At 40.9% G+C, this 22,790-nt stretch overlaps 1 protein-coding gene and 1 long non-coding RNA gene across 3 annotated transcripts in view; both read right to left on the minus strand.

Moving 5' to 3' along the window:
• The window catches only part of ADAM22 (ADAM metallopeptidase domain 22), a 661,757-nt gene that overhangs the window by 520,795 nt on the left and 118,172 nt on the right, over nt 1–22,790 (minus strand). The window lies entirely within an intron of this gene.
• On the minus strand, nt 862–9,578 carry LOC115468193. The gene is made up of 3 exons (XR_003941830.1): nt 9,497–9,578; nt 4,517–4,526; nt 862–873 (listed from the first exon to the last, which is right to left on the minus strand). It is a non-coding gene; the product is annotated as an uncharacterized LOC115468193 (long non-coding RNA).

Below are 22,790 nucleotides of genomic sequence, written 5' to 3' on the forward strand. Positions count from 1 at the left end.
TGAGCAAACCTTCCAACCTCCATGCACTCCTCCTTACCTTCTCCTTCTACCTCCTCTTTATTCCACTCCATCTCCTCCTCCCCAAGCTCCACCAGCTGTTCCCCATCTCCAGGATCAGACCTCATCTCCCAATCAGTCACTCCACCCTCCCCCTCCTGGGAGTTCAGCTGACCCTGCACTGGCTTCTGGGAAGTGTAGTTTTTCTCCTGCATTACCGCTTTCCCTGGCAGTTTGATCCCTAGAGGGCGCCCTGTTCTCCTCACTGGGCTGAATGAACGGGGATGATGCCGGCTGAAAGACCCACTATCCCCTTTCCCTCGCACCAGCCCTCCAGAGTGCTCACAATATCTTAAAATGTGTTTTGAAAATAGCAATTTGGACGTTTTGGACAAAAAAAGGTCTATCTGCTACTTTGTGCCGCTTTTTGGACGTGTTTCTGTTTCGAAAATGAGTCCCATTATATACTGTAATGGAATATGATCTCATTGTAATTGTGCTTATTACTTTTATCCGCCTTGAGCTGTTTTATGGTAAATGCAATACTAAATTAAATTACATCTCTCAAAATCCACACGAAATTGAAAGCTATCATGTTGACCTTCTGGAACAAATGATAATCCCTAATAAAGGAATTTGTCCAGATGTTAATCCTTTTGTAGAGAAATTAATCACTGCTACATTTGGTCCACATTTGATTGCTGGCAAGCCATTATTAATTCCTTAATGCTCTTCTTGTTCGTTTATCTCATCATGCTCCCCTATTGAACTGACTCCCATGTCCTAAAAATCCTGCTAAATCATTTCATTACTACTAGTAAGGTTATCTGATGACAATTCAAAATGTATTTTCTCAGGTACGGTAACATCATCTTCCTGTACCCTATGTGTTCATGGACATATATTGTTGGTTTTAAATTTTTTTTCATTGTGCCTAAACTTACCAAGTTTAATATTTCCTAATTCTGCTCTAAATTTCTTCATCACATTCAATTATGTCTCATGCTGTGTATCAAAATTACTCTGCTATTTTAAAGTTGTTAATTGCTGTTCCATTTATTGTTTCACTTTAACTTGCTATCATTAGCCATTTCAATCAGCAACATCATCAAGCCCAAAAGGCACTTGTTAAGCATCTTATTCCATTTTCCCAAAAAGATTATTCATAGATGAAGAAGACAAGGTTCTTTCAAAACACACGCAAGCCACGTGGAATAATTTCATGTTTATAGTACTCTATCAATGCAGCTCCATGCAACTGAAGAGTAGTCTAAATGGTTAGAGCACTGGGGTGACAACCAGCGAGACTGTGTTCAAATCCATAGCTACTCCTTGTGGTCTTGGGCAAGTCACTTAGGGGCCCTTTTACTAAAGCTTAGTGCATGGTAGCGGACATTAGCATGTGCTAAGTGCCATGTGGCCCATAGGTATAATAGGACATGCAGCACTTAGTGTGCGCTATTTTCATTAGCGCATGCTAAGCTTTAGCAAAAGGGCCCCTTAAATCTCTACTGCCTTAGTTACAAACTTAGGGGGCCTTTTTACTAAAGGGCGTTAAGCCTTAACATGTGCTTAATGTGCGAGAAAACACTTTTTTTCCTTACGCTAACCATGTGGGGCCTTTTTTTAACATATATATTTGGGAGGGGACATGTCATGAGCAGAGAATGAGATGAAATGGATTTTCAAATGAAACGCCCTATGCCCAGTAGGCTTACTTAAGACATTGCGTATATTTTTATATGCAGTTCCTAGAAAGTCTAGAGGAGTCCTTTCCTGTGTCTGGCCTCCATTGATAACATCATCTATATGTGAGGACTTACTATCTTACTTGTCCTCAGAGAAAATGCTGCTCCCAAAGACTAGGTCACTTATACATTTTCTCCAAAATGTTCTACTTCTGCTACTAACAATCACTGTCACTCTCTCTCCCACTGGAGCCAATATACTGAAAGGCAATAATGCTATTCAAGCAGACAGTGCACATTCAGAGGGTAATTCTATAAAATGGGTGCAAACATTTATCTGCCAATTTTGCACATAAATGATTAGAGTAGTGGCATACATGCACACGTATGCCCATATGTGCATAAATGCCAAAAATCTGCCTAAGAGCGATTCTGTAAATACACACACGTCTTACTTAGCGTGTATTTGACAGATAGGTATGCACATGGGCGGAGTCTGAACCAAGCATGGGCGGTACTCACAGTTAATGCATTTAACTTGCAGAATACTATGTTATGAGGATGCCGCTAGCATTTAGGCATAGGTAAATTATAGACACCTGATAGTTATTATTCTAGAAAGGACCTAAATATAGGCGCACAGTTAAATAATTACCCACTCAGTGCTAAAATGTGCAAGAAAATTTAAGCATATTTAACAATGAATGTACATAAACTAGCTTGTGATAGTGTTAATATGAAATCTATGCTAAGGAGGTAATCAGAAGCAAAACTATATCAAGAAACTCAAGAATTATTAGCATACCAAAAGTTAAGTATGCACACAAGTTTCTTTACAAACACAGGAAGTCTGCAGAGACCCTGCAGATAAACCACTGATCACACTTTTGGAGATACAGATCAAATGGGGATAATAAACCTCTCGAACCATCAATTATCACAGCATGAAGTCTCTGTACTCTCCAAAGGACTTTCATTTTGCCCATCCAGCAAGCTGGACGAAATTCAATTATACTCAGACCTGGAAGAATTCTTTAGAAAACTGCGCCTGAAGGCACATTTTCACAACAAAGGAAATCCCAACTGACCGGAATACAGTTTTAAACAAAAGAAAACTTATTTCACCCCACAGGATGGACAAAACAACAAGCTGGGCAACTACATAGAAAGCTTCAGACATAGGGTAAAATCACAACTTTCCAGCAAACAAAAGAAAATTCTGCACAATCTTACTCCACCAGAAAGAGCGGCCATAAGAACTCTACAAACTAACCCACGCATTATCATCAAACCCGCAGACAAAGGAGGCTCAGTGGTGATTATGGACACAAAATAATACATTGAAGAAGGGCACAGACAGCTCTCAGACAATACATACTACAGGAAACTAACTGAGGATCCCACACAGGATTATACAAAGCAGCTGAAAGACCTGATCAGAACATTTCCTAAACAAGTACAGCCACATCTGAAGAAACTCATACCAAACCAGCCTTCTGTGGGCACATTCTACACGCTACCCAAAATCCACAAACCTGGAAACCCTGGCAAACCAATCATATCAGGTATTGGCACACTCACGGAGAAAATATCTGGACTCATAGAGGGAATTCTGAAAACTCTCGTGCACAAAACAAACAGCTTCATACAAGACACCACAGACTTTCTGAATAAATTGAAAAATATCAAGCAATTACCACCAAGTACCCTTCTGGTCACGATGGTTGTAGAATCACTATACAGCAACATTCCCCATGCGGATGGCATAGCTGCATGTGAGAAACTCCTAAAAACATCCACACTGGACCATCAATACTCACCAGAAACCATTACAAAACTAATCAAATTTATTTTAACTCACAACTATTTCCACTTATATCTATCTACAAATAATGGGCACTGCGATGGGCACCAGGACAGCACTCCAATATGCCAACCTCTTTATGGCTGAGCTGGAAGAGACATTTTTGAATACATACCAGACCAAACCCCTAAAATACTACTGGTACATCAAAGACATTTTTATGATTTGGACTGAGGTGGAAGATACTCTGAAACAATTTTACAATTCCTTCAATACATACCATCCTACAATCAGATTCAAAATTGACTACTCCCCAGAAAAAGTCAATTTTTTGGACACCACAGTCTGAGTCAGCGATGGATATATACAAATATCCATATACAAGAAACCCACAGGCAAATGCAGCTACCTCCACAACTCCAGCTTCCACCCTTCACATACAAAAAGATCCATTATTTACAGCCAAGCCACAAGATACCACCGTATCTGCTTTGACCCAGAGGACAGAGACAGACACCTTGAAATCCCGACTGCATCCTTCGAACAGAAAGGCTACAACCCCAAAATAATCTCCAAGAATATTGCCTCCTCCCTCAAAACACCCAGGGAAAATCTGCTACAGTATAAAGAAAAAAAAGCCACGGACAGAATCCCCCTTAGTGACATACAACCCAGAGCTGGAAAAATTAAGAAAAATCATAAAAGATCTGCAGCCTCTACTCCAGAAGGATGAATTACTGAAAGAGATATTCCCATCCCCACCAGTGCTGGCCTTCCGACAGCCACCCAACTTAAAACACAAGCTAATTAGAAGTAAGCTCCCAACACAGACTCAAAAAGAAAAGAATGGCACACATCCTTGCAATATATCCAGCTGCAAACTATGACAAAACATTTCACAGGACCCCACGGTCATTCACAAGGGAAAAATATTCAACATTAAGGAATCTTTCACGTACTCATCTTCCAATGTGGTATATATCATTCAGTGTAAAAAATGCAACGAAGGCTACTACATTGCAGAAACCAGTCAGATGCTAAAGAAGAGATTTAATTTACATAGACACCATATGAAAAATGCTAGTAACAATGAAGATGTCACACCTGTGGAGCAGCACTTTACAAAACCAGAACACTGTACCAGTGATTTCATAGTAAGAATCCTAAAAGGGAACTTTAAAACAATACAGGAACGTAAGACCTTTGAAGTCAGAATGATTAAATAGTTTGACACCCAACAGACAAGACTTAACAAAGATCTCGGATTTCTAGCCCATTATAAACCATAAAATTGTACTGCTTTGTCACCCTCCTGCTCCATGAATATTTCCCTGTCCCTCATCCACCCGAATCTTCCTCTCACCTATCCACCCCCATCCAGTTAGACTGTCACTGGAATGCTTTGATGTTTCACTTATATATACTGTCATCTACAAACATTTGCTTATTTCTGATCTGACGAAGAAGGGCAACCTTCGAAAGCTAATCAAGAAATGTATTAAGTTATGTCCAATAAAAAAGATATCATCTTATTTTCTTTTCCATGTTTTATTTCTATTACCTATACAAACACAAGAACACAAAATATGAAGCTATAGCTCTGAGAAATGTAGTTAAGTGCCAGCAATATACATGTACTTGTGAGCACATATTATATCTATGGTAACACATACCTCATTTGCATCTCATTGAAATTGGTTGTTAATACACATAATAATCTCCATGGTTTATACTTTAGGTGCCAGAATTAGTGCAGTTTAGTACATTGGCTTGTGGAACTGGTAAAGATAGAGTTAACCTTATGCATTTAAAAGAAATACAAGAAATTGTCTTAAGTGAGTTTTTGACAAATGCTAGCTTAGCTGACCTTGGGGAAGGCCAGCAAGTACAAATAGAGATTTTTTACTACACACCTCTTTAATGTATTGGCAAAGAAAGGCCATTTGATAAGAGAGAGGTTACAGAAGGTCTGAAACTGACCAGTATTTGTGATAGATGTCTTCTTTTGGAAAAGTAAAGTATATTCTGTGTTTAACTAAAGAAAACAGGTTACAAATGTTAGTCTATTATTAAAAGTAGTTGAGAAATGCTATGTAATAGGTTTTTCCATTGTACTATGCCCTTATACTTTATACTTGCTTAGATTAAGTTCAGCCGTCTATAAAAGTATGTTTTGCTGATGCTATGGAATTCCGTGTAGATTAATCAATTACCTCATATGTGTTTAAGGGTATAAACATAATCATTTGGATTGTCATACTTCAGGGAGACGTGGAAGGAGAGAGACTTCTCTCCCAGTTTTCCCTCTTTATTGCAATAAGATATACTATGCAGCTCTAATAAAAAGACTGATCCTGTGTGGGACAATGTATTTTATCTCTATAAATTTAAATGCTTTCTACAGGCCCCTTTGAAACATGTATTCATTGTAGCTGTATCTAATTTACTGTAAAACACCTTGATTTACTGCACTATAGAAATGCTGAAATAATCATACTAGCAATAATAATAATAATAATAATCATAAAGGCAAAAAGTAAAAAATGCTTGCCCACACTTTACTATATTGCATTTGTTAAATATGATCAAAAGAACTTAAGCAGCTCTACTCTACATGATTCAATGGTCAAAATAAATGAGAAACAGTTGGGTGACCCACTGCCAGAAAACAGTCAACGATGATAAGCAGCTGTGAGAACTAAGAAAATCACAAAGTCAGATGTTGCCAATTTGAAGTAGACAAGACAGCCATCAATGTGAGGCCACCTCGGCAACTCTTGATTTAAAGTAGTTGAGAGAACTGCTAACAAGAGTCTCAACATCAAAAGGGAAGCTGAAAGTGCCATTCTCTCCAAGAAGCCCAATGATATTTCTTGTCTTTCATGTATACTACAGGAGAATGCAGGAAAGGAATTCCTAAATCTAAATATTCTGGAATGGCTGATGCCATCCTCTTAAAGAAGCCACTAACCATGCACCTGGCAAGCCCAGCTGAACACAAATCAGCAATCAGTGACATCAAAATACCAATAGAGGAAACGTACTGGCACTGCTTTGTCTGAGTTTTTGTCTGAGTCAAAAAACAAACACTCTCAAACAGCTCATGTGGCTGATTAATAGAATCAGAGATTTTCCATCTAAAATATAAACTTTTAGCCTGTTCACATCCAACATTTAGACTAATTTTAAATGATTAATAAACATCCAAATCTTTAGCCTTCCTCCACAGCCTTTCCATAACACAATCTTTCCTCAAGGTCTTAATAGCAACATCATACTTCCAAGGAGAAAAATTTAATGGATCACAAATCTTAATTTGCAAAATTCAAAGAAGGCAACCATGCTTCCTCCAATAGCTTTAAGTTAAAAGACAGCCTAAGTGAAATCTCCCGTTAATTTTCCACTCTACCAGAAGAGTAGACGTTACCAGTTTCCCTGCAAATGTATGGGCTTAATGGGCCACCTTGGGAATGTTTTTTTTTAATCCTAACCAAAGTGTATAATGTCAGTTTGGGGTCTCTTTTAGATAGTGAATCATTCATGATATTTGGGTATGAACCATGAATATTATCCTTCTGTGCTTAAACATTTAAAGTTGTACTCCTTGTTCTCCTCGTAAAGTTGAATTTTGGAAGCTTATTGTACTAAGTAGCTATTTTGTTTACATCTTATTTTGTGAAAGCATTTTCTTGATTTCTTTTGCTTTGAAATGTATGTTTCAAAAATCCTTTGTTTTGAAATGTGTATTTAAAAAAAACCTAACAATAATTAAAAAACAGATTAGGAAACTGCAGAACAGTGAGATTATCCAAATGAGAAATGTATTAAGTCAAATGTATTAAGTCAAAGAGCTGTTCCCCCCTCCTCCTTATCCTGGTAATTGGAGATCTTTGCTATGGGAACACCACGATACGAAGGGAAAAGGTGTTATACATATTATTATAAATTGTCAGAATAGTTTTTCTTGCTATTTGTTTTTCAGAATAACAGCAATAGTATGGCTACATGAGGTTTCTAAGAAGGATGGGATAATTTACAAAGAATTACCATGGTTAAAATCCAAGCATAAGTACATAAGTATTGCCATACCGGGACAGACCAAAGGTTAATCAAGCCCAGCATCCTGTTTCCAACAGTGGCCAATCCAGGTCACAAGTACCTGGCAAGTTCCCAAAACAGTACAATACATTTTATGCTCCTTATCCTAGAAATACGCAAATCAATGAAAGGAGAGCACATTGACACAACAGAGGTAGATTATATGTATGTAGGGGACGTCTCATACAGTCACTGGGACACTTATATGTGTCTGGCTTATATTTAGCCAATGTGTTTGTGACAACATATAATCATTGACTGCCCCCAGCCTCCAATAATGCACAGTATTTGCTCTTTGTGAAATTACTTGTGTTCAATTTATAAATATACGTGCCTAAATATCACACTGTGACCATATCACTTTTTTTATATAATTGTTTTTATATGCATTCATGGAGTTCTAGATCTTCAAAACGTTTAGCTCTGTTGTAGTCAACTACAGCAATGCAAAGCAATGCAAGCAAAAATGAGTATATATATAACTTATCTCAATCTTCTTAGAGGCTACGAGTTGCTTTGTGTTGCTTTAAATCCAGCAGTTAGTATGTCCCTCGTGCTTCTTGGACTTCATTTATCAAGTCTTGTTCAGATCTCCAAAATCAATGCCCACCCGACAGGAGCCTGTTTCGCAGTTGTTTGCTTTGTCAAGGGCGATAGGCATATATTTTAACGGTGCTCAGTATAGGCAGTGGATTTTCCCCAAGTCCATTTTAATAATGGCTTATAGACTTTTCTTTTAGGAAGCCATCCAAACCTTTTTAAACCCTGCTAAGCTAACCACTTTTACTCTGGTAACAAATTCCAGAGTTTAATTACACGTTTAGTGAAGAAATATTTTCTCCAATTTGTTTTAAATTTACTACTTTGTAGCTTCATTGCATGCCCCCTAGTCCTAGTATTTTTGGAAAGCGTAAACAATCGATTCATGACTACCTGTTCCAATCTACTCAATATTTTATAGACCTCTATCATATCTCCTCTCAGCCATCTCTTCACCAAGCTAAAGAGCCCTAGCTAATTTAGCCTTTCCTCATAGGGAAGTCCCTTTATCATTTTCGTCGCACTTCTCTTTATTTATTTATTTATAGCATCTGTATCCCACATTTTCCCACCTATTTGAAGGCTCAATGTGGCTTACATTATGCCATAATGGCAATCGTCATTTCCGGGTCGAGAATTACAAATGATGTTACCTTAAGGTGCATACATGGTAAAATATGATACAATTTGATATTGCATACAGGTTCCTGAGTGATAGAGTTAATTATAGCATAAGTTGGATGGTCAGCTATAGAGAGTTTGTTTCTAATTTATCTTTTCTAATTCTACCAAATCTTTATTGTGACCAGAACTGCACACAATATTCGAGGTGCAGTCGTATCATGGAGCGATACAAAGGCATTATAACATCCTCATTTTTGTTTTCCATTCCTTTCCACACATAGGTGGACTTTACAGAACTACCCTCTAAATGGGTCATTTGAGGGCATTCACTTTCTTCTTGCTGAGCCATTTCATTGGTATTTTGGTTTTGTGCTTAGGACTGTGAATCTCCTCCCCAGTCCCAAGACTATGGCAGACTGAAATAGGTTTTCGTACCAGATCTGCATGTGAGTAATACTGCGCAATAGTGAGCTCCATTTACAATACTACCCTCAAAATGAAAATTCAGGTTTCAAGTTTAATTCTCCTTGATATACTACTAAATGGTACATGCCTTCACAGCAGTTAACAATAATTAAATTAAAAAGAAAAATAAAACAAAACAAGCCTGCAGAACACATGGGAAACTAATATAACTAAGTAACGGTCAACACCCAATCCCTCACCGAACGATCCTACCCTCACAACCCACATGGAGCGAACTACTCAATCTTTAATTTGTACCATCCACTTTGTATTCAATCACACCAGACTGTAGGGGTATTTATCGGAGATCTCACCTTTGCTGGTCTTGGCCTATACAAGCCTGAACCATTCTTTTCTAACAATATGAATTCTTCAGCCAATGACCTGAATACATCTGTAACCATCAGAAACCAGCTTGGTTACAAAGGAACATTAGTGCTGGGCATACCAACATGACTTCATCCAAGGACATATTCTTTGTTGCAACTAGCCCGTTATCTCCCTGGGAAGCTTGGAAGAGAGAAACACACATGGCTCCAGGAGTATCTGAGCAGACAGGAAGGTTTGCTTGCCATCTACAGTAGAACAAAGGTTCGCTTCTTGACCATGAAGCTGGCTGGACATTATGTCACTGTATGTGATTGGTCCACAGGTATCATCTGACCCTTGGATACCAAAAGGTTTGGACTGAGGAGAATCAGGAAGACGACCGGAGGATTAGCAGGTGAACAGAATGCTCAAAAGTGCCAGAGACTGATTTTCCTAACACCAGTGAACTGCATGCCTTGTAACCAACTGACAAGGCCTGCTCAGCTACAACATCAGGCCTTATCTAAGACTCTACCATTTGCATCCAGAATTCAAATCTCGGACCTTATTCCTGGACTGAGAGACTCGCTGAGAATTCAGCTCGAGTCGAGAGGAGAAATCCGCTTCGGAACCATTTGGAAGTTTGCCACAGACTGCAGGATGAGATCAGGATTTATTCCTATGGCCAGGGGGATAATTAGTCCTTGTCTTTATTCTGTGACAGATGGGTTATGTCATGACTTGTGGTCTGTGAATTTAGCTGCTACGGTATTTTGCATAAGACGTGTGGTATAACTTCTGATGCTAAACATTAGGGTTTCAGTACTGTAATTTGGTTGTGTAATCACTCATTTAGTTAGTCCATTAGGATAATCATATGTAATTACCTGTATTTTGGTTATAATCTCTTTGTATAGCAAGTTCTTTTATTTTGCTTGGCATTTTGCTGCAGAACTATTTTTTTATACATATATTTTTCTTTACATAATAAATCTCTCTATATAAAACGCACCTCCAACGTTCTAATGAAGCCTCTGTTAGCCAACATTCTAAGTGAAGGGGGTGAGATCCCATTGTGTCTGCCCCGCCCACGCGTCAAACGTGATGACGTCGAGGGCGGAGCAATGACACTCAACCAATCGCATCGCTCGGCAGCGAAGCGTCAGGGAAGGAGGCGGCGCTCTCGACGTCTAGCCTTCCCTTCGCTGTGTTCCGCCTTCTTCTGACGTCAAGGATGACGTCAAAAGAAGGCGGAACACAGCGAAGGGACAGCTACACGTCGGGAGCGCCGCCTACTTTCCTGACGCTTCGCTGCCGGAACCGCCACGGAGGTACATTTTAAAAGAAGAAAAACAAAAAAAACGGATGCGAAGGGGGGGGGGGGGGGGCCATGGATGCGAAGGGGGGGGAACATGGATGCGAAGGGGGGGCCATGGATGCGAAGAGGGGGGGAACATGGATGCGAAGGGGGGGGGGCCATGGATGCGAGGGGGGGGCATGGAAGGGAGAGAGGGGACTTGCTGGAAAAGGATGAATGGAGGCGGCAGGGGACAGAGGAGCATGGATGGCCATGGATTGGGAGGGCAGGGCTCAGGGAGAGAGGGAAATTGCTGGAAAAGGATGAATGGAGGGGGCAGGGGACAGAGGAGCATGGATGGCCATGGATTGGAAGGGCAGGGCTCAGGGAGAGAGGGGAATTGCTGCAAAGGGATGAATGGAGAGGGCAGGGGACAGAGGAGCATGGATGGCCATGGATTGGGAGGGCAGGACTCAGGGACACAGGGAAATTGCTGGATAGGGATGAATACAGGGCACAGATGGGCATGGATGGATATGGATTGCAGGACAGGCCTCAGGCAGAGAGGGGAAATGCTGGATAGGGAAAAAAGGAGGAGCCAGGTGACAGAGGACCATGGATGGGCATGGATTGGAAGGGCAGGACTCAGGGAGAGGGGAATTGCTGGATAGGGATGAATGGAGGGGACAGATGGGCATGGATGGATATGGATTGCAGGGCAGGCCTCAGGCAGAGAGGGGAAATGCTGGATAGGGAAAAATGGAGGGGCCAGGTGACAGAGGAGCATGGATGGGCATGGATTGGAAGGGCAGGACTCAGGGACAGGGGAATTGCTGGATAGGGATGAATGGAGGGGACAGATGGGCATGGATGGATATGGATTGCAGGGCAGGCCTCAGGCACAGAGGGGAAATGCTGGATAGGGAAAAATGGAGGGGCCAGGTGACAGAGGAGCATGGATGGCCATGGATTGGAAGGGCAGGACTCAGAGACAGGGGAATTGCTGGATAGGGATGAATGGAGGGGACAGATGGGCATGGATGGATATGGATTGCAGGGCAGGCCTCAGGCACAGAGGGGAAATGCTGGATAGGGATGAATGGAGGGGGCAGGTTACAGAGTAACATGGATGGCCATGGATTGGGAGGGCACGGGTCACACTCTCTCTCTCATATACAATGCCTTTCTGACTCTCTCTCGCCCACACACACACACTCTCACTCACACTGTCTCTCACATACACACTTGCACACACTCTCATTCTCACACACACACTCTCTCACAAACACACTGACACCCAGACTCACTCTCTCACACAATCACACTTTCACTCTGACTCTCAAACAGTCACTCTCACATACACTCTCCCAAACATACACACTCCGAGGAAAACCTTGCTAGCGCCCGTTTCATTTGTGTCAGAAACGGGCCTTTTTTACTAGTAATATATATATTCCTTCTGTGGCATTATTCTTTTTCCAGCACAGCTAGCTTGTCATTGGGATAAAGAGGTACGCTTCCCTAGACACGAGTCCGGGATATTGCTATTTAGTAGTGTTCTGTCAGCTAAGTACCTCTTGTATAGAACATACCCTACAGGACTCAATAACAACCTTTCTGAAACTATGTAAGCCACACTGAGCCTACAAATAGGTGGGGAAATGTGGGATAGAAATGTAACAAACAAATATAAATATATATAATGTTTTGCCTCCACACTCCTAGGGGCAATTGTATAACTGGGCACCTGGTGGGGGCCTATTCTATAAAGGATTGTTGATGCCTTCTTTTCTTTTGGAGTGGAGGAGTAGACTAGTGGTTAGTGCAGTAGACTTTGATCCTGGCAAACTCGATTCAATTCCCACTGCAGCTCCTTGTGACTTTAGCAAGTCACTTAAACCTCCATTGCCCCAGGTACCTGTATATACTATATAAACCGCTTTGAATGTAGCTGCAAAAACCACAGAAAGGCAGTATATCAAGTCCCACCTCCCTTTCCCCTTTTGTGGAATACTAGCCTAACAGCACAAACAGAGCTGGCACAGAGAGTGCACTTAAGTGCCAGAGATACAGATGTAACTTATAGTATTCTGTAAGTATTCTATAAGTTAGGTGCAAGCCCCACTCAGGCTCCACCCACTGTGTACAAGTACCTGTAAAATATGTGCTCTGTAAGGTACATACATATTTACAGAATAACGTTTAGATAAAATTTTGACATACATTTGCGTTTTTGTACACATACATGCATATATGCCATTATTCTAATGATACACGCACATAACTGCCATATAACTGTTCATGCATACTTTATAGAATTGCCCTGCATGTGTCTTGCTGGTGCTAAACTGTTTCTAGTTTACTATGGTATACATGACAGTGCTCCACAGTCAAATACATTGAAATGTTCTTATATCCTGCCCCTAATCTGTATCTTTAACTAAGTTTATCCTGGAGTTCTTTCAGCAGCTCTGTGTTTCACATGTTTAGACCTTTGCTTCCTTTGTACAAGAATATTTTATTCAGCTCATCTACTGTGACTGGACACACGTAGGCTCTATTAACTTATTCAGGGTCCCTGTTAAATTAATTTCTGGAATGGAGTTCATTCGGGATTGACAAAGAGTGGATAAGCATCTGTAAGGGATCTTTTATCTTCTGTTGAAAAGAAAATCAGGGTGACCATCCTCCTGGTTTCGCTTCTCTATCCATTTTCTCCACTTAATGAATCTCTGGGTTACAGATCTTGACTTCTGAAAAGTATAACCGACATGATTCCCATATAGTTCACAAGAACTATAAACACAGGACACTAACACAGCATTTTAGATGGGAATCTGGTAAAAAAAAAAAACACTGTAAATTTGTATTTCAAATTACTATGTAAGCCGCTTTGAACCTGCAATGTGTGGGAAAGCGCGGGGTACAAATGTAATTAATAAATAAATAAAGCACAGTCCTTATGCAGAGATACCAGTGACCTGAAATATAATGTTAACCTAAACACTTGCATAGACAAAACTATAATTAAGACAAATGTGGTGAACAATCTTTTTTGTGATGTTGTACTTTTGTGCAACTTCTTGATGAATATTTTCAGTGTTTTGCATTTTTCTGAACACCAAATATTTAAGTTTAGATTAACCCAAATCCTTGAATCAACCAGAAGATTCTTCTTTTACAGAAGTTCATCATCCATGGGGGAGTCACATGATGCAGTGAGCAACTTCAGACTTGCTGATACCTCAGCTGCTTGGGTCCCCATCCATTCGGTAAAAATCCTCCCTCCTCACCTGGCCAGTGCTTTAAAACCTCAACATTCCTACTAATGCCGTTTATGGAGGATGTGCAACAAGGCCAGGCCATGGAGCTGACCGGCCTGGAGCGCTTGATGCAGGAATTGCAACAGAAGGTCGACGACCAGGAAAATCGCTCCCAGAGGCATAATCTCAGATTTGTGGGGCAGCCATAAGCAATTTCAGACAATCAATTGCGGAAACACTTGATACTTGACTGTTGGCGCAGTTTCCCAATACGGGGGAGAATGCTGCCATTTGACAGGAACGGGCCTATGGTGCACTCATGACTTGCATCCCTGTGTAGTCATTGCAAAATCTCATCGCTATGCCCAGAAAATTCAGGTATTGCTCCTTTATAAGGGCCTCCGTGAGGAACTGAAATATGATGGGGAGCCAGTGAAGCTTTTCCAGGACTACTCTGCATCTCTCACAGCGCGTCGTCGAGCCTTCAATGTTGTTTGTACTAGTATTATTACTAAGCTCATGGAACTTAACAGAAAGAGATAGGCCAGTTGAAGGAAACATGTGCTTTAAAAAAGGGATGTAATATTAGGAAACTGTAAGTATCCGTCCTGCCTTGACTCTTATGGCCGCTCCTTATATTTTTACTCACTTCAGGAGACACTCTCTACTTGTTCTCCGTGCTATCCAGCTGAAGTGCAATGCAGTGAAGAAAAAGAAGGTATCACCCGCTGATGTGAGAGGGGGCCATAGCTAATTCAATAGATGCTATTTCAGGAGTAAAGCCGAACTATGTCCTCAGTCAAAGGCAAATGTTTCTGGATTAGGGAATGGAATGCTGAACTTGAAAGCATGACAGATTACAGCATGGTTGCCCTAATTCTTAATACCTCTATATGTGAAATGTACAGAAAAACCAAGCCTGCACTGGTCAAAGCTTTTCTTAGGAGAACTTTAGGACAGAGTTCTTTCTTGAATAAGTGAAGGGTTTTACTGATTACCTGTGGAGTGGCAAGTTCATGACAGGATGGAATCTTAAACGTTTATGCCTTTTTATGTAGGAAAAAAAGACCAGGTTTATTTATTTATCTGTTGCACTTGTAGCCCACATTTTCCCACCTATTTGCAGGCTCAATGTGGCTTACAATGTTCTGTCCTGGCTATTGCCATGGCTGAGTAGAGATACAATTAATAATAATACAAGAATATAAGGACTAAGGGGTCCTTTTACTAATGTGCACTGAAAATTGTGTTTTGGGCACGCACAGATCCATTGTTCAGCGCACCTGTAAAAAAAGGCCTTTTTAAAATTTTTGCCAAAAATGGACTTGTGGCAAAATAAAAATTGGTGTGCATCCATTTTGGGTCTGAGACCTTACAGCCACCCACTGACTTAGTGTTAAGGTCTCACGCGTTAACCATGCAGTAATCGTCTACACACATAGCATGACGATTACCACCTGGTTTCCGCCGCACGCAGGAAAATAAAAATTATTTTCAGGTGCATGCAGCGGGCGTGCATAAAAAACAAAATTACCTCCCGGGCCACATGGTAGCCGGGCAGTAACTCCAAATTGGCGCGCGTAGGACGCACGTATGCACCTATGCGGCTTAGTAAAAGGGCCCCTACATGTTTGAATAAGAAAGTGGGAAATATATTACTCTTAATAAATGTAAAGTTAACTCTGCAGACATCTAGAATTTAAGAATAAAAAGATTATCAATAGAAATCAAACAAAAAAAAACATGGAAAAGAAAATAAGATGATACCTTTTTTATTGGACATAACTTAATACATTTCTTTTTTTTTTTTTTTATTAATTTCAAAATAAACAACAAGAAATTTCTTGTACAGAAAGAGTAATGTCACCATCTTAAAGAAATAGTTATTAAGTAAATATATCTATCCATGACAATTACATCTCAAGTCCACAATTCAGGCAAGGCACAATTCAAGGATTTATCATTAAACATTTATATAAAGGAAAAAAAAAAACCACTTTAAAAATATATCATCAAACAATAATTCAATAGTTTCAGGATAATTAGTAGGAGTATAAACCGAGCTTGTTTCTCTTACGGAGTATATGTTACAGGGATTACTAACGATGGGGTAGTGGCCAAAACCTGTTTAGAGTCCAGGAAATTCTGCAAATGCTCACTTTCATAAAAAACATATTTAACTGAAGAAAGTTTTATCACACATTTACATGGAAAATTGAGCCAAAAGATTCCTCCTAATTGGAGGACTCGGGGACGGAGTTTCAAAAATGCCTGGCGCCTTTTCTGTGTTTGCCTAGAAATATGATAACTTAATACATTTCTTGATTAGCTTTCGAAGGTTGCCCTTCTTCGTCAGATCGGAAATAAGCAAATGTGTTTCCTTATTTCCGATCTGACGAAGACGGGCAACCTTTGAAAGCTAATACATTTCTTGATTAGCTTTCGAAGGCTGCCCTTCTTCATCAGATCGGAAATAAGCAAATGTGTTGGCAGATAGTATATATAAGAGAAACATCAAAGCACCACTTTGACAGTCTGACAGAGTGGGAGGGTGAGGGTATGCATGGGGACATCAAAGCATTTCATTGATATTACTACTACTACTACTATTTAGCATTTCTATAGCGCTACAAGGCATACGCAGCGCTGCACAAAAATAGAAGAAAGACAGTCCCTGCTCAAAGAGCTTACAATCTAATAGACAAAAAAAATAAATAAAGTAAGCAAATCAAATCAATTAATGTGAACGGGAAGGAAGAGAGGAGGGTAGGTGGAGGCGAGTGGTTACAAGTGGTTACGAGTCAAAAGCAATGTTAAAGAGGTGGGCTTTCAGTCTAGATTTAAAGGTGGCCAAGGATGGGGCAAGACGTAGGGGCTCAGGAAGTTTATTCCAGGCGTAGGGTGCAGCGAGACAGAAGGCGCGAAGTCTGGAGTTGGCAGTAGTGGAGAAGGGAACAGATAAGAAGGATTTATCCATGGAGCGGAGTGCACGGGAAGGGGTGTAGGGAAGGACGAGTGTGGAGAGATACTGGGGAGCAGCAGAGTGAATACATTTATAGGTTAGTAGAAGAAGTTTGAACAGGATGCGAAAACGGATAGGGAGCCAGTGAAGGGTCTTGAGGAGAGGGGTAGTATGAGTAAAGCGACCCTGGCGGAAGATGAGACGGGCAGCAGAGTTTTGAACCGACTGGAGAGGGGAGAGGTGACTAAGTGGGAGACCAGCAAGAAGCAGATTGCAGTAGTCTAAACGAGAGGTGACAAGGGTGTGGATGAGGGTTTTGGTAGAGTGCTCGGAAAGAAAGGGGCGGATTTTACGGATGTTGTAAAGAAAGAAACGACAGGTCTTGGCGGTCTGCTGGATATGAGCAGAGAAGGAGAGAGAAGAGTCAAAGATGACCCCAAGGTTTCGAGCTGAGGAGACAGGGAGAATGAGAGAGCCATCAACAGAAATAGAAAACGGGGGGAGCGGGGAGGTGGGTTTGGGGGGGAAAATGAGAAGCTCGGTTTTGGTCATATTTAATTTCAGGTGGCGTTGAGACATCCAGGCAGCAATGTCAGACAAGCACGCTGAAACTTTGGTTTGGATGCGAGGTGAGGTATCAGGGGTAGAAAGGTAGATTTGGGAGTCATCAGCATAGAGATGGTAGGAAAAGCCATGGGATGAGATTAATGAACCAAGGGAAGAAGTGTAGATAGAAAAGAGGAGGGGACCAAGAACAGAACCCTGAGGTACGCCGACAGGCAGAGGGATAGAAGTAGAAGAGGATCCACCAGAGTGAACACTAAAGGTGCGGAGGGAGAGGTAGGAAGAGAACCAGGAAAGGACAGAGCCCTGGAATCCAAGTGAGGACAGGGTATCGAGAAGTATGCTGTGATCGACAGTGTCAAAAGCAGCGGAAAGATCAAGAAGAATGAGGATGGAATATTGACCTCTGGATTTAGCCAGTAATAGGTCATTGGAGACTTTAGTAAGCGCAGTTTCGGTTGAGTGGAGAGGGCGAAAACCAGATTGTAATGGGTCAAGAATAGCATGTGAGGAGAGAAAATCAAGGCAGCGGCGGTGAACAGCACGCTCAAGTAATTTGGAGAGAAAAGGAAGGAGGGAGATGGGTCGGTAATTAGAGGGACAAGTAGGGTCAAGTGAAGGCTTCTTAAGGAGAGGTGTGACCACAGCATGTTTAAAGGCAGCAGGGACAGTTGCAGTGGAAAGTGAGAGGTTGAGAATGTGACAGATAAAAGGAATAAGAGTAGGAGAGATGGCATTAAGAAGGTGGGTGGGAATGGGATCAGAGGAACAGGTGGTACATTTTGAGGAAGAAAGGAGAAGTGTAGTTTCCTCAATAGTAACTTCAGGAAAGGAAGAAAGGGAATGAGGGGAAGGAGAGAGAGGGGAACGGACTAGTGGAGGGAGAGGTGGTGAGGTAGAGAAAGCAAGGTTTATCTTTTGAACCTTGTTGTGAAAGAATTCAGCAAGGGTCTGAGGAGATAATGAAGGGGGAGTTGGGGGAGGGGGCACCTTGAGGAGAGAGTTCAATGTGGTGAAGAGAAGTCGAGGATTAGAGCCAAGAGAGTTGGTCAGTTGGATATAATAATCCTGTTTGGCACGTAAAAGAGCAGATTGGAAGGAGGTCAGCATGAACTTAAAGTGTAAGAAATCAGCAAGGGCCCGAGATTTCCGCCAGAGGCGTTCGGCGGAGCGGGTACAGGAACGTAGGTAGCGGATATTAGAAGTCAGCCAAGGTTGGGGTTTTGTACGCCTTACAGGGCGGGTCATCAAAGGTGCAAGAGTGTCTAAGGCAGAGGATAGAGTATTGTTGTAAGAAGAAACAGCCTCGTTGACAGACGTGGATGGTGCCACAGTAGAGAATGGGTGTTGGTAGGTGACAGGAGGGTAATAAACCTACCAACACCCATCCTGTTAGAATATCAATGAAATGCTTTGATGTCCCCATACATACCCCCACCCTCCCACTCTGTCAGACTGTCAAAGTGATGCTTTGATGTTTCTCTTATATATACTATCTGCCAACACATTTGCTTATTTCCGATCTGACGAAGAAGGGCAACCTTCGAAAGCTAATTAAGAAATGTATTAAGTTATGTCCAATAAAAAAGGTATCATCTTATTTTCTTTTCCATGTTTTATTTTGTTTGATTTCTATTGATAACCTTTAAGAGTGGACTAACACGGCTACCACACCTCTCTAGAATAAAAAGATAAAGTGATTAGAAGGAAGGACGATGGTTCAAATACTAGTGGTTATAATTGGAATTATTCTTCTTTGTTTTCTTCTCCTGCCTTTTATGTGTAAATGCAAGGCCACAGCTAAACAAGTATACCCCAGTCCAGTGAGGTAATAAGGTGCTACCAGAACAAAATGGTAAAGCATTTTAGACGTTAGTAATCTTGGTTCGTCCAGAGCTCTCTTTATAGAGATTGCTAGGAAGAGAGTAGGGAATTGTAGAACTGGGAAAGTTAAACTTAGGTCTTAAAAATAAATGCAAGAAATTGTCTTAAGAGAGCTACTGACAAAATGCTGGTTTAGCTGACCTAGGGGAAGGCCAGCGAGTACAAAAAGAGATGTTTATTACAGACCTCTTTATCTATATTGACAAAGAAAGGCCATTTGATAACAGAGGTTAAAAGAAGGTCTGAACCGACCAGTATTTGTGATAGATGTCTTCTTTTAGAAAGGTAAACCATATTCTGTAGAAAAACAGGTAATAAATGTTAGCCTATTATTAAAGGTAGTTCAGAAATGCTATGTAATAGGTATTCCATTGACCTATGCCCTTATACTTTAGATTTTTAACATACTTGCTTAGATTAAGTTCAGCTATGGAAGTCTATATAGATGAAACAATTACCTCATATGTGTTTTAAGGAGTATAAATGTAAGCACTGAATTGTCTTACTTCAGGGAGACTTAGAAGGAGAGAGAGCCTTCTCTCACAGTCTTCCTTCCTTATTGCAATAAAATATATTATGCAGCTGTAATAAAGAGACCAATTTACTAATCCTGTGTGGGACAATGTACTTTATTTTTTCAAAGATTTATATACCTTCTAAAAGACCTTACTAGATTAAATAAGGTCTACCACTTTAAGGCTAAGAGATTCACAGGCAAAGGATCCCAAGACGCTTGACAGTTAGTTTCCAGGGGCCCCTCTGCAAATGCAGCTACTGACATAAATCTCTGCTTGTTTTCTGGTTTGTAATCACTGTGGATTAAGGAATAAATAAAAGCATGTTGAAACTTCAGTTCTGAAGTCCTGAGTGATAATAAGTATTGACAGGTCAGCAAATGAGCTGAAAGAATTCAAATGGTATAACTAGGTTCAGACAGAAGGACGCAAAACAGTAGCTGTCCGAGTTAATCACAAGACAACTAAGTAAGCAGTGCATGGAAAGTCAGGATGGTGCTCCAGTGATAGAATTCAGCCGTAAATGAAAAAGCAGCTATACCAACAAGGGAACAATTGCTAGCTGTCTGTGGCTCTCTGAAGATATTAGACACTGGCTAGATTAGTGCCTCAAGGAGAGATTCTAACTTCCATCAAACATATCATTAATCATCTAAAGGATACAGAAATACAAGAGGTGAAGGACAGTGACATGTCCTTACTATTAGTGCTGGAAACAGCTGGATGAAGCAGTCATTATTCACAGACAGCAGACTCAAACACTGACACTGCAGATTACAGACTCACTTCTGAAAATACTGGGATATCGAGAACTGAGCAGAGTCACAGGAGTAATGATACCAGTACTTTATGAGAAAATACAGTAGCCTTACTGAATAGATATTTTGAGATTTGTGGACAGATTAATGCTTTAAATCAGAAAGATCATCTGAAGTAACACTTGCCAAGTTAAGGGAAAGTTTTGCGTCCTTATTACTAAGAAAAGGATATCTGAACTGTATCAGCAGCTCTGCTCTGCCATGCAAGAACCAAAGGAAAGTCCACAAAACTTCCTTATTGAGACTCTTGATCTCAGGCAGAAGGGTACTATTTGCATCTTGTGAAATAAACTGAGCAATTTGTAAACAGGAACAACAAACATACTCTGAAATGTCTATATGCAAATGCTAGGAGTCTAAGAAATAAGATGGGAGAGTTGGAATATATTGAACTAAATGAAAAATTGGATATAATAGGCATTACTGAGACCTGGTGGAAGGAGGATAACCAGTGGGACACTGTCATACCGGGGTACAAAGTATATCGTAGTGATAGGGTGGACCGGACTGGTGGAGGGGTAGCATTGTATATTAACGAGAGCCTTGACTCAGATAGATTACAAATTCAGCAGGACACAAGTCACACCTTTGAATCATTGTGGGTTGAAATTCCATGTATAAAAGGGGAAAAAACGGTGATAGGAGGGTACTACCATCCGCCTCGCCAGGACGAGCAGGTAGACGCAGAACTGATAAAAGAAATCAGAGACGCGAACAAAATGGGCAATGTGATAATAATGGGTGACTTCAATTATCCAAATATAGACTTGGTAAATGTAGCATCGGGACACGCTACAGAGGTACAATTCCTTGATGAAATCAAGGACAGCTTTATAGAGCAGCTGGTGCAGGAGCCGACGAGAGAAGGAAAAATTCTAGACTTGGTCCTTAGTGGAGCGCATGATGTGGTGAGGGACGTTATGGTACTGGGGCCGCTTGATAACAGTGATCATAATATGATCAGTTTTGATATCGACCTTGAAGTAACTGTACACAGAAAGTCAAATACTTTAGCGTTTAACTTTAAAAAAGGAGACTATGATAAAATGAGAAGAACGGTAAAAAAAAAAACTTAGGGGGGGCAACTGAGAGAGTAAAAACTGTACAAACAGGCGTGGACGCTGTTCAAAAATACCATCCTGTAGGCCCAGGCCATACATATTCCGCAAATTAGAAAAGAAAGACGGAAGTCCAAAAGACAGCCGGTCTGGTTGAAAAGTGAGGTGAAGGAAGCTATTAGGGCTAAAAGAAACGCCTTCAGAAAATGGAAGAAGGAACCGTCTGAAAATAACAAGAAGCAGCATAAGGAGTGTCAATGCAAATGCAAGGCGCAGATAAAGAAGGCCAAGAGGGATTACGAAAAAAAGATAGCATTAGAGGCAAAAAAACATAGTAAAAAATTTTTTTGGTATATAAAAAGCAGGAAGCCGGCAAAAGAATCGGTGGGGCCGCTGGATGACCGAGGGGTAAAAGGGGCGATCAAGGAAGACAAAGACGTAGCGGAGAGACTGAATGAATTCTTTGCTTCGGTCTTCACCGAGGAAGATTTGGGTGGGATACCGGTGTCGGAAATGGTATTTCAAGCGGACGAGTCGGAGAAACTTACTGACTTCACAGTAAACCTGGAGGACGTAATGGGGCAGTTCAGCAAACTGAAGAGTAGCAAATCTCCTGGAACGGATGATATTCATCCTAGAGTACTGATAGAACTGAAAAATGAGCTTGCGGAGCTACTGCTAGTGATATGCAACTTATCCTTAAAATCGAGCATGGTACCGGAAGATTGGAGGGTGGCCAATGTAACACCGATTTTTAAAAAAGGCTCCAGGGGAGATCCGGGAAATTATAGACCAGTGAGTCTGACGTCAGTGCCGGGAAAAATGGTAGAGGCTATTATTAAAAACAAAATTACAGAGAGGAAGTGACGTCACGGGGCTGAATGGCCGCTTAAGCTACTAGCTC

This window comes from Microcaecilia unicolor, chromosome 1 (assembly GCF_901765095.1).
Source record: "Microcaecilia unicolor chromosome 1, aMicUni1.1, whole genome shotgun sequence".
In the NCBI taxonomy this organism is placed as follows: Eukaryota; Metazoa; Chordata; class Amphibia; order Gymnophiona; family Siphonopidae; genus Microcaecilia; species Microcaecilia unicolor.